General features: G+C 37.5%; 1 protein-coding gene across 2 annotated transcripts in view; it reads left to right on the forward strand.

The window, feature by feature from the left end:
* fbxw7 (F-box and WD repeat domain containing 7) overlaps positions 1-17,123 on the forward strand; it is a 101,363-nt gene that overhangs the window by 8,123 nt on the left and 76,117 nt on the right. Inside the window, exons 2-3 of one of the 2 annotated variants that reach the window (XM_026360116.1) lie at positions 4,797-4,939; positions 10,571-10,647. The gene's annotated coding sequence lies outside the window, so the exon portion shown is untranslated. The remainder of the gene's footprint in view (positions 1-4,796; positions 4,940-10,570; positions 10,648-17,123) is intronic. The other variant, XM_026360117.1, reaches the window with a different exon arrangement.

Here is a 17,123-nt window from a genome sequence, read left to right on the forward strand (position 1 = left end):
CTTTTTATGACTCCCCTGACATTTTTTCATTTACTCACTTTTCATTCTTGCTTGGTATTTATTACTCTCACTCTTCATTTCACTTATGAACATCTCTCACACTTATGGAAGTATTTTCTTGGAGAATTATTTTTAAATTAAATTGTTATTAAATAAATATTAACATGATTTGAGTTGTCATTGGTCAGGTGATGTATTATTAGCTTGCTTGCTTTCTTAATAAGTTTAAATTCATTCACTGAAGGTTTACTGGAGATTTACAAGCAACTACAGCAATACGTGGGTGTGTTCAGCAGCTGTGAATGGCCCTCTGCTCTGTATCTGTGAGGCACAAGGAGCATGTTAATAATTCAGTGCTGTGCCATGTAGTTCTAAGTTGGTTAATCAACACAGGGTTGAATCTCCCAGGCATATTGTTTTGAAGTGGGCTATAGTGAAAAAGCTGGGTGACATAGTGCAGGAACAAGAGGAAGTGGTAGTTTGTGACTAAACAAGTCAAAAGTAGACATGTTATAATTCAAAATTAAGTGGTTCTGCAACAAATAAGATGTGAACGAAACATTTATGATTTTGCAAGATGTGTCAGAAACCTGTTTAGAAAAGGTGGAAATGCAAATCAAATTTGTTCCGACATCTTAAGCAAAAACACTGACTGAAATATAAGCACAGCCACAAGCTGCCTGAGGAGAACTAGTTATAACATTTTCCTGAGTTTCAACATTTTGGGGAATACTGTTGTTTGCATTTTTCCCTCCAAAAGTTAAATAAACAAATTGGTAAAAAGATTTGTCTGCATATGACTTCATACATGCATAAAAAAGTAAAACAACAAACCTTTAAATACCAAATGATGATATTAAAATGATTAAACTTTTTAAATCTTTAAAGATATATAATAAAGGTAGTCTTTTTCATTTGGGAGGCTGAAATCTGCCAGTATTTGTATCACTGAAACAATTTACCAAATATCAAATTGTTTCCAATTATTCTTCCGTTGTTTATTAATATATGCTCTAAAATAAAGTATTTCTGTGGGGATCAAATAAAATGTTTTTAGCTAAAATAACCAGATGTAGAAGCTTAGGCTGTTTTTGATTAAATATGTGACGAGCCAAGGTGCTTCATCATATTGACATAAAAATCCTGTAAACCCAATCTCACTGCGAAGCACTGCTGCTGATTCATTTGCAAGTTATGTAATGGTCTAATACAGCCAGGAAGATTACAGTGATGGCTACTACAGTTTAAATCTGATGGTTCATACATTTCTGTTTCTGTCTCACTAAATATTTTGGCAGCTTGCTGAGGCCTAGTCAATAGGTTAATTGGTTCAGATTGCCTGCAAACATGAGTTTTCCCACATCGCAGTGCTGATCTTAAAGGGACAGAAGGGTCTCCCTCTCCAGCCTTGATGTCTTGATGTGATGCCTTTAGGTTCTGTGGCTTTCAATTCAGGCCTTTTCCATCTTGTCTTAACACAATTGCATCTCTCCACTGCCACCCACAACTCATTCCCTCTCAAATGCCCACCAGTCCTTCTCTGAGACTGCAGCAGAGGTGCAGGATGAAAGCCGTTTAAAAGGAGGCCTCTCCCAGCAGAGGTCCTGTTGGCATGGAAACGGTTGTCTTTGTGAATGGAGACTTCTCTTACGCGCCTGGTCAGGGGTCTCCCACTGTCTCCTGGTCCAAGAGGACATTGTCAGACTTTTCAGAGGCAAACCTTTAGGCTATATTCACAATACCTGTTTTACTGTAATTTCTGTCCCACTTTCTGTGGGACCATGTGGTTGTTACTGCAGAGCTTAACTTTAGTTTCCGTCTTATATAAACAAAGAACTATACTTTTCTCTGTTATTCAGTATGCTCTGTACAGCTCATACAAATGTGCATGAGCACATGCCCTACCACTTAAATCTGGTCCAAATGAACACCAGAGTAGTCTATGCTCCCTCACATTAAATACACAGTCATGAAGTTCATAGAAATAAAAAATGTGGATGGTTCACGCAGGGATTTCAGTGGTTTTATCCTATATTTTCAGTAGAAGCCTACAGGATTTTTCTGTACTGGTTCAATGTCTTGGTGTGGCTGATGCACAACTTATAAACCTTTGACTGTCTTCACATATTTTACCAGAAACTACATGAAATATCCTTCTTCCAGCTTCCTGACTGTGATGTTCTGCTCATCAGTTAGTTTATTAGTCAACTCATCACTGAAAACTGATTTCATACCTGTAGTTTAACATTTAAATTTTTTTTTTTTTTTACAAATGTGTCTGCATTATTAATAAACACTAACTAGCTTTTAGGAGATTATTCTTTACAGGTGCATTGGTTCATGAATGGACAATCAAACACACTGTATTTCTCCCTAGGTGCCAAAAGATAAATAATTTGACGAGGATTGGAATTAATAGGAAAAAAAATATCAAAAGGCACTGATTGCCATCATAAAATACAAAAGCTCTTGGCTTTTACAATCACGATCACTTGATTATCCCAATATTGGACTTGCCCTACTTGTAAAATGAAATATTCAATAGCTACAAATGAATAATTAGCTGACATTTATCAGCCCAAAAGGGGCCAGGAAGGATAAACCCACTAATGATAGGTTAATCAATGGTGGTCCAAAAATGGCACACACCTGGTACACAGAAAATAGTTAGCTTTTTCTGTGCAATAAACCGGGTTATCTGTCTGAATGTGTCTATTATTGCACTTTGTGTTAAGGATAATCCAACACATCTTTTTACTGTCTGACCTGATTGTTCATTTTCCAATTTAGTTTAATCGACAATTAAGTCAAGGTCACTGCAGTATTCTGTCTGTTTCAAAAGACCAGTGATTACGAAGTTTTGAGTAATTTAACCTTCAATTATTACACCTTTTGAAGAAAATAACTTATCCCATGAATGTACATCTTATGCTAGAAAGTTGTCCTGCTAATACTGTATCTAGTTTCAACATGACAAAAACCTCAGTAGGTGTACTTGTGTAAGTGTTGAGGATTCAGTAAATTTTACAGAACAGAAAATCTTTTAGTTGTTAGTGATGCTGTACCGCAAAAGAGAAACTGGCTTGAAATTTCTCAGTTTTAAGATATGTAGATCACAGTTCTCTGACCCACTTTCTCATCGTTCTGTATGAATTATTGACCATTTGTCAGGATTATAGTAGGTATGTCTGTTGGTACTGCTCTTGCGCTGGTTACAATATACAAATGCATCTTGGTGAAACTGATTAAAAGTTGATGGATATGGTTAGCTAAAGCTGCTATAACTAATATTTTTATGAAATCATGGTGTTAATTAGCAGTGTTAAAACCAGTAGAAGGGACTTACTCTCATTTCTTAAACAACCATGTCTGAAGACGCATCCTGTGGTCGTAGAAAAGCTCTGTTTCAGAAGGGTCATATTATTGGCATGAATCAAGCAGAGAAAACATCTAAGGAGATTGATGAAATGACTACAATTGTTGCAGAATGATGAGCGCATCGAAGTAAGAATAGAGGTGGGTGAAGTGATGCACCCATCATGCCTATTGCCTACTGTACAGGCCTGTGGGGGGAGCATGACACACCATTTTCACACATGGATTGGCCACCACAGAATCCAGACCTTAAGGCAGTCCAATGAAATATGTGCGACTTTATTTTTGGATGGGCAGTGTATAATCCTATATATTAATACTCCCCGGCACCCCCAAATTCAATACAGTCCCCCAGAAATCAGCTATTTATCTTTGTAAGAGGACTGATCACTTACCTTTGTGCATAGGTTTTACACTAAGAAAGTATCTTGACTTAGCATTGGACTTATCTGCTGCTCCTCTGCGTTCAGGGATGGTATAGAGTGTAGGCCATTTGTGTTGATGATCTTTTCTTTTGCTAAATTAGTCAGTAGTTTGTTTCATTGTCACCAATGCGCTGAATTCGAATACCTATCGAGTGGATACATAGGAAATGCAGTGATATGATGATGACAGCTTTGTGTTAGATTTCCACTCATATCACTCAGTGTCTCTCCCTCTTTGTCTCCCTCTCACCTTCTCATTTCCAAAGGTGGAAATGAGAAGGTGGTATTTTGGTGGTGGTATTTTGCTTAAAACCAAAGTGATTAAAACATTCCAAGATTAGTTTCTTATTAAATTTCTGTTCTGATATCTGATACGAAATATGTCATTAATTTTGTACAAAACATGTGCTCTGTCAGTGTTTTTATTTTAGTCTGATAAAGAATTTGGTCCGCTGCTGGAATGTATTGCATTGTGATGGTAGTGATATCCTCCCTCCGACTTGACCTGGGTGGCTTTCGGCTGGGGACACAGACAGCTGGCAGCTCATTTAAAGTGCCTTTAAGTCTATTAGAGAGGATAATCCTTGAAGGAGAGTTGCAGTGAACAGAGGGAGCAGGCAGAAACAGTCTGTCAGTTCACTTTCCTCACTTCTACGGTCCAGTTGTGTCCCTTATACCTTGTACAACTCTTCCCAATGTAGCTGTGTGTTTTTCATCCAACACATGGCTACCACATGCTTTCTTCATTACTCCCTAAAAGGAAAAATGGCCTCCATAACAAGATGTAAAAAACAGAGAAAACAATGACGTGCTGTGTGACCTTAACACTTTAGCTCCACTCCAAACAAAATTGCTGTAAATGATCTCTGGGTGCTTGTTTTGACATCACAAGATGAAAGTTAACAGGCATGTTTTGTTTATTTCTCTGCTGCTGTTGGATCTTTTGTACCTCACAGTTGTTTCTCACCTTTGTTGCTTTCTCTACATTTTCTCTAGCCTCCCACCTTCACTGCCCCTGGCTCAGTCGGCGGCTCAGCAACACTTCAAAGGGAAAGGTCTGCGGTGCTGCAGATAACGCGCTGCACCCGCAAGCACCGGCAAGCTTCTCCAGAGCCCCTGCGCAGTTCTTCAACTGACAGGTTAGGCCTCTTCTGCGTCTTGTAGGAAATAGTTTCTTAGCTGATGTTTGTAGTGCTTGTTTTGTTCATGACCTCTCTGACTGCAGTCTCCATTGTTCTCTGGAGCGCCAAGTTAAATGTACACTTGCATTGTCGCCTGGCAGCATTTGTATGCAGTTGTGGAACTGACAAGATGAAGGAAGTCAGTAACTTGTTGCTATTGAGTATTGCAGCCTGTTGCAATAGAGGTTTCTTATATTAATCTATTGAAAATAGAATATAATAATTTGTTTATATTTACAGGAAAAGTTTCATCCTAAGAAATGCACAATGTCTTTACTCCCATGTTGGATGTTGTGGCAGCACATATGTTTTAGCATATACCCTTTTCAGTTCTATGCAAAATCAATATTCAACCTGTAAGTGATGAAGTTTTCAGATTTTTATCTTTTTTTCCTAGTCTTTTAGCCTCATCATTTTTGGTTGTTGGAAACTAATTTACACATGCTTTATTGTTCACAACAATCATTTATAAACAATAGTATGGGCATTTAAAGTACAATAATAATAACTATATTATAGCTGCAGTGAATGCTACCAAAGGTCACAAAAATCTTCTTCATTCCTGAATATCTTAGGAATCACTTTGCTGGTGTTAGTCTAACTTATGCTCATCAAACTAGAACCAATGTTGCTGATTAGAGCTGGCATCATAGAAACAAGTCTTGGACCTCGCTGTGTTATCACATTGTGCAGATACGTGTGACCTAAGCAAAAGAAATTCAGATAAATGCACATTCACATCCACTACTGTTGGGTGATTTATTAGGTGTTGGTTCCTTAAGAAACAGCTGGTGGAGCTATTTTGTTCAGTGGGGAGCCATTAAATCATTGTAGAAGTGCAAGAGATGATGTAATTAAAAGAACAAACTTTAATGTTGGAACAGTGTACATGACATGAAAGAAATTTGCCATGTATGTGTACTTCATATCAATTTGAGATAGGGTATGGAAACATGATATTTAAGTCACATGCTTCATCAAGTATGCTGATTCTTTTGCTATGTGCATTTCCATTGCAGTTTCTCTCATGCATCAGTCATGATCGCCATTACCACTGCTATCACTTGTGTCACTGTCAATAATAATAAATCTAAGCAATGACAATGCCACTAAAATTGTTGTGCATCTTTGCAGAGCCAGTGAAACAGTAAAAAGAGGAGATGGGGGGTTTAAAAATCTCAAATGAGCCTGCATCTCAAATTTGTAATGGAAACTCCAGAGGATGGGAGCAATGTCTGCAAAAGCTTGAATGGATTTTTGGAATGGTAATAACATTAATCAACTCTGAATAAGCAGTCTGTCCCAAACATGTACTCTCCCATTAATTCCATCTTCTCATTAGTTTCAGTTTTGTTGTGTAATGCCTCTTCTGCATGTCTGAAATGTAAGCTAGTTTGCTGCAGGGAAATAGGTTTTTCTGAAGTGCTAAGACTCACAGCTGCAAATTGTGTCATGATTTTGATGATCAGGTCTTGGTTGGTTGGTGTAGAAAGCTCCTGCTCTTGGGGGATGAAGCTGTTGAGAAGGTGGGGTTGGGGAGGAAATGAGGCTGCATTCCAGTGCTGATTTATAAAGTGTCTTTCACCCTCTGCTTGCAGCTGCATCATACAGTTCACTGACAGTAGTAGTGGATCCTGCTCAGCATACATACTCAAAGAAAGTCTTTAGTTACCACATGTGCAAACCCGCTGTTGTGTTGTAAGCTAAAATGTTGCTAATCTGAACATTTACCTGTTGCTCTTAAAATCGACTCTGTAGTTTTATGCTGAAACTTGCATATATCCCTCATTTGCATCACCATTTTTGAGACTGGTTTTGTGAGATTAGTTCTGAATGAGACTCTCATGTCTACCATGAAGCTTGGAACTAAAACAAAATGCTGACAAACTACTAAATTAATCATGTATCAAAACCAATGTGATGAACCAAGACCTGTTTTATTATTAATCTGCAGCACTGCTGTAGGAGAACATGTCAACCAGACTAAGATTGAAGTTCACACTTGCAATGGGAATTATAGATATTCTTGTGAGACCTGCGGTCGTTACTATGTTGACATAACAGTATATAATATATATATTACACACTGTCTGTGTGTAATATGATTGCAGTAGAAACTGTATCTGTTTTGTGATCCACATGGATTAAGTTTTAGTGCACACCCTCGAATATTTCATAATGCAGTCAAAATAAAATAAGCCCTTATTTCATATCTTTTAATTTCTATGTTTGTTATGTTCTAAAGGTTCTCATCAAACTTCTCTGAAGGAGACCCTAGTGTTGCTGTGTTATCAAGAGTGTTATTATGCTGGTGTGACTCAAGTATTTCAGTTGCAGCTCCAAGTTATTTTTTTGTTATGTAACATTTGTTATTTATTTGCTAATTTGTTACATAACAATAGTTTATGCATTTTGATATGTAAAGGCATGCAGAGAAAGGACAACAGTTAGGTTTAATGCTAAATTTGACACATGAAGTCAGATACAGTAGCTGGTAATAAGGCACACTGCTGCTTTTGTCATTTACATTAATACATCTAAGTCCATATAAGTTGGCAAACTTGCATGTTATACAATTTTTGTCCTCGATGTTTAAAGAGGATGATTTCTGAGTGATTTTGTTTAATAAGACATTGCGTGATCCAATGTTTTCTTTTATATATTGACCAGAGTTACTTAAACTGAACCAGGGCCAGAAAACATGGCAGTCAAATTCCTTCTTGTGGATTCATTTTATTTGGCACAACCACACACAGCTGATCCAAACCGAAGTTGCAAGCGTCCATAACATCTGTGCTTGCTTCACTCTCAGTTCTCTGCAAAACATTCTTAATTCTTCCTAGAAAGCTCTTGGTTGTTCCCCCTGGTTAAGGAGTTGAAATGTGGTTTATTTTGTTGCCGAACATGAGTTGGTCAACATGCAACTTGCCGACTAGGCAAAAGAGTTGGACCTTTGCGTCCCACTTTATGAGCAGTTTTTAAACGGCACACTCACTAGGGTACGTGTATCCTTGGTGGTATCCAATATTAATCCTGATTAATATTGGAAGCAGATTAATTTACATGGGTGTGGAACCATTAAAAAAATCAGAGCAGTTTGCTCCTCTGTTCATAGTTTGGGGCACATATGTATAGTTAGATTAATTTGCAATAGGTTGAGACATACCTAGAAAAAAGTTATAAAAGGAAAAGAAAGCCTTGCGGCAATAACCCAGTGAAACGCGTACAAGGCCAAATACAGTTATAGGATCCGGCAGCATCGTTTCAATCTGCTGTGTGGAAGCTGATTTAGGATTGTATATGACAATAACTGAAAAAAGTGTGCAAGCATTGTGCAGTACGCATGGCTTATTCCAGCTGCAGTAATTCTTATATGATGAGCCAAACCTAACTGAAGTGATAATTTTGAGACGCTCCATCCTTAATTTTAGATGTCTTTTGTCGTTTTGCTTTAATCAGACGATTACTGAATAGACACAGAAAAAGAGAGCGTTATGACATGTATCAGCTCCTTTAGAGGACTTCTTTTCTTGCACTTTTTCTCCTCTGAAATGGTAAAATACTTTGTGAAATCACAAATACAGCTTTCCGAATACAAAGACCACAACACGTCAGCTGGACCTACATGCCTTTTTCCATTACGCATAACAAATAGTGATTAATACTAAATCAGTCAGAGTCAATCTTCTTTTTTTATTTATTTATTTTTTTCTTCCAAATTGTGTCTGAAATGACTAAATATTTTATTTTTCACTTACTGGTTTGCCTTTGATTAACAATTTGCACGCATTGTGTCAAGACTAATATGCAGGTACTGTTCACTATTGGTAGTTAGCAACATCTCACCACATCTGGAAACACCCACCAGCTGCTTTATGCAACATCATTACACAATAAACATCTCTGCAACTTTGGCCCTCTGCTTCATTGTTAATTAAATCTATACATCACAGAATGTCGACTTGTAAGCCTTTCTGTCTGCCGACTGTCTTTCTATCTCACGGTTATCAAATGTCAAACAGCTGGATAGCCTGTCTGGGCATCTGTTCATTTCCCAGAAGTCAATGGCCAGATCCAGTTTTGTTTACGTCAACGTAGAAATCTTATTCTCTCTACACAAGCCAGCTCCTCAGCTCTGCTGGGGTGTCTACTGGGCCTAATTATGTTTGTAGGCAGCTGTTCAAAACCAACAGCTCAGTTTCTCATATTAAAACACCTTTATCTATGTTTTGACCTGTTGAACAAATTATACTCCAGGGTACAGGGAAAAGACATAATTACTACAAGACATTTTCTGCCAATTTCGTCAGTTGAACATATGGACTTTGTTAGACGGGTCTCAGAGACTGAGACAGGACTGCTAGTAGCTCAACTGTTATCTGATTCAGTTATGTTCAAATCTTATATAGAAGTGACAGGTGTGGTTTTAGCTTAAAGGTGAACTGACATTAAAATGAATTTGTGCCTAGAAATGTATTTCTTTGGATGTATGGGTGTGTGCTGACATACGTACTGTACATATTGGTCAGTATTATAATTCTAAACTAGGAATGTAAGCTCTGTTTATGTCTGCAGTGATGGTGCCTGCTACTTTATTGCTTTTCAGATGACCTGAATTAGACATTGTACTTTGCTTGGTTGGTTCTTTCTACATGGGCACTGACGATTATTTATATTATTCTATCATTGCAGCTTCAACAGCCAGATAACCAGATAACCAGATAACCAGCTGCTATTGTTGTTAGACATTGCTTACTGTTTTGGGCATGTTACTGTATAATGACTTGAATCGTGCAGGGTGCTGGGGGTACAGGGCTACCTGTTGCTGTGAGTTTTGACAGACCACTCATGAGCTTTTACCAAAGCTCGACCCCAAGTCATAAACACTACCTACTTTGTGTAACTTGTGACATTTGCGAGTGTGTAGGAGCTTGACAGTGGAACTCAGTGGGTTGAATAATAACTCAAATGACAACATCAAGATTAGCAAGCTAGGCTAACTAAAATCCTTTCTGTGTGGACATTTATTAGGTAATCTTGCTAGCTCCCACTGCCAAGGAGAAATGCAGTTCTGTGGGTTCTTGCAAATGCTAAACAAAGCAGTCTGAAAGTTGACAGAGAATCATTTTAGTTTCCTTATTTTATGTTAATATTTGATGTTGCAATAAAGGTAAGAAATTCAAATTTCAGTTGTACATCCAACGATTCAAATCTACATCATCACATTGACAGTTAGCTGGTTGCCAGCAGTTATCCTCAGTTCACTTCCCATCAGACTACACAGGAATAAGTGACACATGCGTGGTGGTGACTCACTGTTACATGCTGATGCAGGTGTTGTACTGTATGTTGTGCCAGATGGTTGAATTGTTCTGTTGTAGTTTCCTTGGCAAACCTATTGAAGAGCTGGCACATTTTGCCTGGGTTTTGGAGGATACAACTGTGAAATCCCAGGGTTCTTATCTCACTTCTTTGGCCATCCTGCTTTATCCTCTCGTATTCCAGTAGGCCCCATGACTTGTTAACTCTTTGATGACCTCTGCGATTGCAGCACTGACAGCTTTTTTTTTTCTTGCCCTTTGTCCACAGAAAGAGTCAACCTGTAGACTAGGACCTGGGGCGGAGAAGACCAATTGTGGCCTGAACAAAGACAGACAGAGAGAACTGTAAGTAAACAATGCAGTTGCGTGAACTTCTCAGGGGTCAGGAAGTTTTTCTGTGCGTGTAGCTTGTGCACAGTGAAGTGCTTATCATACAGCTTTACACACAAGGCTAGTGGGATTCGTGGTTGTTTTCAGCTGGAGAGAGTATATTTGTATTGTTTGTAGATGACTACATTGCTTCTTGGCAAATCTTTGTTTACATGTCTGGATCAAAATATACAGCAGATGGCTGCAGGAATATAACAGCCATTTGTTAGACTCCTGTCTGAGTTATCCTTCGATGCAATCATATAGCATATTTTTGAAATTGTGGGCTATGTTGTATATCTTCTTGCATATGAACAACATTGTGTTGATAAGCTGTGTTACAAAATAAAAATCAAACGGGAACAAAACAAACAAGGATACTGTTGAAAAGAGTCTGCCAGTGTGTTTGCTCCCTCGCGTTGCAAAGGCTGTGAAACGTAGCTGGGCAAACTTCCAACTAGGGGAATATTTTTGACAGCGTATAGGCACTTTTACAGATTCACACTTGCAGACATTTTGATGGACATTTTAAAGAAGCTGAAGTTTATGTCATCTTAGTGTTTGCTGTTAGGTGTTGTCAACAGCTGACAAGATGAAAGCTTGAACCCACTTGTTACCTAGCAACACATTTCCCATATAACGGTCTGTTGTCAAGAGGCAATTCATTTCATTTTGTCAAATACTGAAGAGTTTACCTTTCAGTCATCTAACTGAAAAATTTACAATACATTTTACAGGAAGTGATCAGAATAGCAATAAGCAATAGCAAATTCAATTTTAGAAGAAGAAACATCTTTAGCTGAAGATTGGAAATTGATCTAGCTAAATGTGTATAGATGTTTTACATTAGTCTAAATATCTGATGAAGGGTGTTGTAGAGTCTAGATTTTCATATCTTATAGCAACAGGCTTGTACTGAACCAGTTTCTTTGATTCCTTAAATTTATGTGTTGATTTGTGACGTTATGGGACACAGTTGAGACACCGCTTTAACTTTTCCTCTGCTGAAGTGGTGTTTACGTACACTTTTACTTTTCTTCTATTGCCATGCTTAACCCCTACTGCCTAACCTAGGGCTCACTCGCAGAAGATTACATTTTACTTCAGTTACTAGTACAGTTCCACGTACTTAATACGTGCAGGAAAAAAAAGCAGTTGTTCATGTGAGGCGACATTAAGGTGTAGTGCAACTCAAATGCATAATTCTCCTACAGTTTGTCCAGTTGTGCTGTGACTGTATTTGTTATTTGTATTTGGTGCTGTTGTATACTGAACTGGTTAATGCGTTATTTACTGGTGCTGGTAAAAGCAAAGCAAAACAGTGGTTCGTTGGTATGAAAACAAAACCATAGTCACATGAAATATATATATATATAGATAGATATATAGATAGATAGATAGATATATAGATATTATTTTAATCACTACTCAAATATTTAAACGTTATTGCCCATCTTTAGTATATAAGTGATAGCTTTTTTTCAAATTATCTGTTAATTTTTACTTTCTTAATCAATTAATGATTTAGTTCACAAAATGTCAAGAACTGGTTCACTGACAAAGTTAAACTGCTAAAAAGGCTATACTAGCTTACACTAGCTCTTCATGTAAGGATGTGCAAACCATGTGTCATCTAATGGAATGGAAAAAATTCCCCTAGAGATAAAGGAGGACAAGAAAATAACTGCCCTGGTAGATGCACGGAAGGCCCCACCCTGTGTTTCATTGTCAGAGTCTCAGGCAGGATGCAGACCTTTCACACTTGTGCATGAGGCACAGTGGAAGTTGTTGAGTTTGGTATTAACAAACATATGGTTGATTCGCTCATAGGTGTCCTGTGTGTGAGTGTGAGACAGTTGAAGTTTGCATGGAAATGAAAATCCATGTGAACAGCTGCAAAATAAGATGGGTTCCAGCTTGTTCTGGTAGTCTAGACATTTGTAAGGATAATTTTAACTTGGCAAACTCGTGTTTATTTTTTGATATGGAGTGTCATGTTTTTTTATTTATTTAATTTTTTATAGGCACACGACGGTGGTAGGTCAGGGTGCAAATATTGTGTACATTGGGTGATGAATGTGTGGCTGTCAAAACTTACTACTTCATTTGTTCTTTTATGTATTCAGTGTTCAGTTCTGTGAGGGGAAGTCTTCCTCAAAGCCAAGACTGTGGTGTAAGTCGTGAATTATTCATTCTAGGCTCATGCCAGTGAATTAATGGTAAAGTGATAGCACGTAGCAGCTTGCTACCTGCATTTTTAGTGTGGACTGCTACTCAAATGTCAAAATGTTAACATTGTCTTCCCCCCTAAAACTGTTACCCTGGTCTCAGGGAACGGATAAGGGCATTTGATACGGAGTTTGAATAATTCAGTTTGAATTTTCAAGTGCAACTTCTCTGTTTGTGTCCTAGTGCAATTTCTTTTTGCGTGACATGAATGCTTAATATCTTTTGTCAGGCAAATCTGAGCATAGTTAAAGAAAAGTTTTTTGTGTGTTTGTGTGTGTCCATGCATGATGCAGTTGTGACTGAAATCATAAAAATAAAACTTCAGTTTTAATCTTGAAACCATATTGCTTTGTTATTTGCCTGTTCATATAATGCATTGCATGCTCCTGCTTGTTACCTTCATTGGATGAGATTTTGCTGCTTCGGTTGAACATATTACTGAATTAGTTTCAGTGAAAAGGAGACGGTATACTAAAAACTCTGCCACATAGAAGTGCACTGTAGTAATTTCCTGAAAACGTCCTTTTAAATTTGAAAATGATTCCTAAGAAGACTGTTGAAAGGAGCTGAGATTTAGCTCTCCTCTGTGCCCCTCCCTAATCAGTCCCACACCTCTTACCCACTCATTCTCTGTAAATAATTCAGACAGCCTTTTGCCTGCTCCAGAGAGGAGCACACCCGCGTTAACACACACACACACACACACAACTGATAAAGAAAGATAGCTAGTGAGGAATAGCTGCTGCTGCACATTGTAGAAGTCTAGAAAGTTTAAATATATGTAATACTAAAACATCTTTAATTTAGACTTACTTTATCTATTTATGAATTCCATGTTTACAAATAGACATTAAACCAAGTCCAAGTGATGCATCACTGAAGTGTGCATCAGCTAAAACTAAATGAGGTGAAATATGAATTGATGTCGGATACAAAAGAGGACTAGAACTAACAGACCTCTAGCTCTACTTTGATTTCTGTGTTTAAAATACCAGCTTACAGCTGTATAAAAGAATGGTGAGGAGTCATTAATTTAACACAAGGTTCTGTGGCTGCTCTGTTTTGTGCTGTAAGAAGCAGGTATGTATCTTTTGAGGGGTGTGGTTGACACTTTCACACTCATTCATGCTTTAGAGACCCTACTGAAAACAGGAAATCCATGTTTGACACTGTGTTAGAGATACAGCAAGTTATGACCTAGGCCCCAGATATTCAAAATGTCCTTTGTAATTTTGTGATGTTTTATTATTATTACTAATTGTGTAATAGACTGCCTTCAATGAGAGTCGACTTTCTTTATGTTTTTAAAAGACTCTAAAAGTGATGAATAATCTAACAGCTTTCTTCAGTGGAGGATGTTGGTTGCAGTTGTGCTTGAGTTTTCAGTCTTTGCCCACTAGAGTGCACCCCACTCAGAGTAAAGTGTCTAAAAGCCCAGGTATATGGTCATATACACATATTAGTAAAGATGTTAAACTTTAATTTAGTCTTTTACACTGAACACTGGATTTAGTTTTTATATGCAGTCATTACAGACACTGATACATCAGGGGTTTTCTTATCAGTGTGGCAACATATGGGAGCTTCAGGATAATTGAGGGCATAATTTACCAGCCCACTTCAGTGCATCAACAACTAACTGTTTGGAGAGATTAATGGCATCATGTTAATTATCACACTGAGATAATTTATCTATTAGACAAATTATTAATTTAAAAAAATGAAAACTACCCATTGTGTCAGTGTGGGGTGAATCATTTCCATTAGTGAAATTCTGATAACATTGATCATTTAGTTTTGTTTGAGGGATTTTTAGGCTCTTGTCTATTAGGACACTGTTTCCAGCTGTCTGCCTTAATATCTCATTAGTGGCTGCATCAGTTTCTCAAGAGCATGCTATAGATTTATTGGACAACAATCACAGCACAATTGGTTTGAGTCTGAAATGTTAAATCGGAGTTTTAGGAGCAGATAAAGCTTTTCGGTTTTGTTCAAAAGGAGGAAAGTAATTTGCTTTTAAATTAGTAGTTTGGCATCATGAGATGAAATAATTACAACATTTTGTGCCAATCTGTACAAGCTGTTTAGGGTTGGGCTGGGTGAACAGGATATTTCATAAATATTTAAAATATTCACATGACATAAGTTTTCTTTTCTTAGTCCTTGGAGCATGTTTTGCAACTTGTTTCATCACTTAATAGTTCAGCGTGTTCCAAGAGGTAGGCATGCAGCTTGTACATCAATAAAGTAATACACTGATATTGATTCAGCACTCTGTGTCTGCCTGTCTGTCTAAAAGTTTAGGTATCAGAATTAGCATCACGAATGAAACACAGTGGGGCTTCTCCCAGTGCAGTTGTTCAGCCTGGGAAGAGGCTCAGATGTAATTTTCATGGTTGAAAGGCTGTGTAATGAAATGTTATCTTTCAGTAATGAAGAATAATAGCTAGAGACACCCAGGAGAATTATTAGTGGTGAAGTCCATGAGGTCACATTTTTGGAATACGTGGTCCTGTGACAGTATTTATGCCTGAACTATACATTTCCAACTAGTGCAATGAGATAACATCCAGTCATTATTTAATTATATTTGTGTTAGGCAAGTTAAAACATTTTCCTAAAACAAGACTTCTACATGTGGTAAATGTACTGTAGGGAAAAATGTTTCATTTAAATTAAATTAAGTGTACTGCTAGCGTTGACAGAAAAGAGTATGGGAAAACTATTTTTGTCAACTTGACCGTATGTTTGTTTTATGACAAAGAGCAGAAGTGTCTGGTGCAGTAGGTCTGTTTTTAAAACTGAAAACCTAATGTTAAGTGTTGAGCTCCACAATAACGTGTGTTAAACGTTTTAATTCTACTTGAGGCTCTATGTATTTAGATTTCTCTTCAGTCATAGACTGTAGTGTAACTAACACACCGAGACACATTTCAAAGCTTTTCAGACCAGCAAATGCACCAAATCTTCTTTGTTGACATTTTTCTTTAGCAATTTAGAGAACATCAAAATAGGCTAATTAACGGTTATAGATGTGTTGATCACAGTAATGGAGCTTGAACGTGAATCATTATTTCAGTTGGATTGTCTTCAGGATGAAAGTGTTAGCATGTGGTTGATCAGCATTTCAGTCCACAATAGAAGATGAGACAACAGTGACACAGCTTTTTTTTTTTTTCTTCTCATACTACAATTGTCTGTGGAGAGACGGAGGACAGTTATCATTCATGGGGACGGAATAGGCTGTCTTGGTTTGTGGTTAAAGTTAAATTAAAAATTGAAAACGCTGCATTGACCTTCAGGCTATTGTTCATCAAGTGCTAAGATTCTGGTGCTGATGGACTTTTTTGTGCCTTCAAAAGGTCCTCATCCATTCAACCTATAAGATTTAAATTCGGGTAAGAATAGAAGCAGTTATAGGTTGGATTGCTGATGTTGGCTTAAACAACACAGATTGTTACAGAGCACTGTATTGATTAGCAAAGCTTTAGCTCTCTTATGTAGCACTTATATTGAATATTGTGCCGGTCCACTGTAGGACATAATTGACCCAAAATGCAATACATTAAAATTTATTTATTTATTTATTTATTATTTATATTCTTGTCTTCTTTTGCTTGTTACACTCTACAGCTCCTGCGTTTTACCTTGTGTTGTCATGTGTACCTCTGAAACTCTTTGCTATGGTGCAGTAAGTCTCCGTTTTATGGATCAATACTAAGGCAGTGAGCTGACACAGTGAAAAGCAATATTCATAAATAATGAACAGAGCACACTTTCACCCTGTCCTCTCTTTTAGTACTGGCCAAGATAGGAAAAAAAACAGTAAACAAGAGGCATATTTTTGCTTGTGGAGCATTTTGATTTAAGATACAGCATGTTATCACTGTTCTGCCTTAATTCTTAGCTTCTCCATACATAAAGTGAAAGAACTTTCTGTTTTCTTTTCCAGTTTGGCAGTGTTACACTTTTATTTATGGATTGTTTCTGATTACAGATAGAGCTCTCTGTGTTTGCCTTGTTCAATTTCTCTCCTGATGTGTTGTTTGTTCTGGGGAGATGGCAACCTGGTGTTTCAGGAAATCTCTGCTGCAGTGAATCACTGTGAGGTGTCACCTTTAGTAGCACTCGCATCAACAGCACAACGATGTGCCAGTGAGTGAGCATGGAGAACAGCTTCAAGTGCTTCATCATTACTGCTGCCATCACCTTTTTTTTTGTGA

The sequence above is a fragment of the Anabas testudineus genome, chromosome 1 (genome assembly GCF_900324465.2).
Source record: "Anabas testudineus chromosome 1, fAnaTes1.2, whole genome shotgun sequence".
Classification (NCBI taxonomy): Eukaryota; Metazoa; Chordata; class Actinopteri; order Anabantiformes; family Anabantidae; genus Anabas; species Anabas testudineus.